The 2,048-nt window shown below is 49.4% G+C and overlaps 1 protein-coding gene across 1 annotated transcript in view; it reads left to right on the forward strand.

Moving 5' to 3' along the window:
- Positions 1-2,048, forward strand: part of CHRDL2 (chordin like 2) — a 37,649-nt gene that overhangs the window by 15,050 nt on the left and 20,551 nt on the right.

Genomic DNA, 2,048 nt, shown 5'->3' on the forward strand with positions numbered 1-2,048 from the left:
CTTCCCTTCCCTTCCCTTCCCTTCCCTTCCCTTCCCTTCCCTCCTCCATCCTCCCTCCTCCCTCTTCCCTTCCCCTCCCCTGCCTTTGAAGATACCACCTGGAGAATCTCATGATTGGATATTAGGGAAAAATTCTTCTCCAAATGAGTGGTGAGGCACTGGCACAGGCTGCCCAGGGGGTGGGGGAGTGACCGTCCCTGGAGGTGTTCCAGAATCATGGGGATGTGGCACTGAGGGACATGGTCAGTGGGGATGGTGGGGGTGGGTTGGGGTTGAACACAGTGATCTTAGAGGTCTTTTCCAACCATAATTATTCTATGATTCTGTGGACCCATCACTCAATGAAGAGCTCCAATCTGGCAGTGGCAGAGCACCCATTGGGCTCATCCTGAGCATGCTCAGGAGCTGGAAGAAGGGGTGGCAGCTCACCACAGCATATTCCTAGGAGTTGTGCCTGCTTGCTGGGATAACTTGCAATGAGGAGGTGACATTTCCAATGCTGGTGGTGGGAGCTGGGCACCATGCCTCTGCAAACAGCCGTCCCCCTCTGCCCTCTCCCCTAGGGCTCTGTGGGATTTTAAAGGCCCGTAAATGCTTCAGGGAGCGTAAACATCTCAGCTGCCTCCGAGCAACGTCATTGCCCAAACTACCTCAAATCCCCTCAATGACATAATCTTTTAAATCACCTCCAGTTTTAGTGGGGCTGTAAGCACTTACCACACTAACAACACGCGTGGTCAGGCATGTGCTTATTCACGACAGAGCGTTAAGTGCTGGTGCTTCCCTCCAGCTGTTTGGGTCCTGGGGACACATCATGGGATAGCGGGGGCAGCCACAAGGCTGTGGTGAAGTTATGGGTCCGTTTTCATTTAGGCCTGGCTTGGTCCTGTAGGGCCAGGTGGGACTTTCTGATACAGGCATTAAGGACAGCTGAATTGGGCTGTTGTTGGGGGATACAGACCCACAAGTCCTGCTGCATGCTGTCCTCATCCTCCTGAGGGTGTGCAAGCAAAGAGTTGGGGCTGGAGGGGATTTGCTAGGGACCTGCTGGAATCAGGGGTGAGAAAGGATCTCCCAAGGGGATCTCCTGCCCTGATGGTGTTGGACACCTCGCATCCCTTTCCCTGCACCATGGCATGGTTAGATCCATCCTGGCAGAGGTAGGGCTGTATCATTTCTGGGATGGAAGCCTCCAGTTCAGAAGCTGGAATCTGGTTCTTCTTGTGGTGGTAGGATCAGGGAGGAACAGAAAAATTGTGAATTGTGCTTTCTGGGGTGAAGTTTTGACTTGGTCAGCCTGTGGTTTTTCAACATCTCCCAAATATTTCCATTTAAAGGTGGGGCATGTTAAAATTGCTGGCTTTTTACAGTGAGTTGAGCATCATCTTGTCACACAAATACCCCTTCTTCAGGGATCCTTTGGGCTTGCTGACTCTCTGGGGCAAAAAGTGGATATTTCTCAAGCAGAGACTGACAGGGAAAGGTTGGTGTCATGTTTGGGATCATCCTTTGTGCAGAGCCACAGCTTTTCTACAAGCAAGAATGAGGAGTGGATGAAGAAGTCCCAGTGGATGAGGTGAACTCGCTGTCCCCACGGACAGCCCCATTAATGAAGAGCATGGTTCAAGCAACACCATCCAGACCAATACCTGAAGCCTAGTGAAGCCCAGGGGACTTTAGCTGGTGGGACTGGGCAAGCCAGCACTGTTCTCCTTGGGCTGTGTTTGTCAAGGGGTCTTTGAGAGAATGAGCTCTCTTACAGAGAGCAAAAGTTTTCCTTCAATTTCCTTTTCAACTCCAAAATGTCTTTTCCGCTCCAAAATGTCTTTTTATTTACCCCTTTTCCATTTTTCCTTTTTCCTTTTTCCCCATTTTTCATTAATTCTTATTCTCTTTTCCTTTCTTTTCCTTTCTTTTCCTTTCTTTTCCTTTCTTTTCCTTTCTTTTCCTTTCTTTTCCTTTCCTTTCCTTTCCTTTCCTTTCCTTTCCTTTCCTTTCCTTTCCTTTCCTTTCCTTTCCTTTCCTTTCCTTTCCTTTCCTTTCCTTTC

This window comes from Numida meleagris, chromosome 1 (assembly GCF_002078875.1).
Source record: "Numida meleagris isolate 19003 breed g44 Domestic line chromosome 1, NumMel1.0, whole genome shotgun sequence".
NCBI lineage: Eukaryota > Metazoa > Chordata > Aves > Galliformes > Numididae > Numida > Numida meleagris.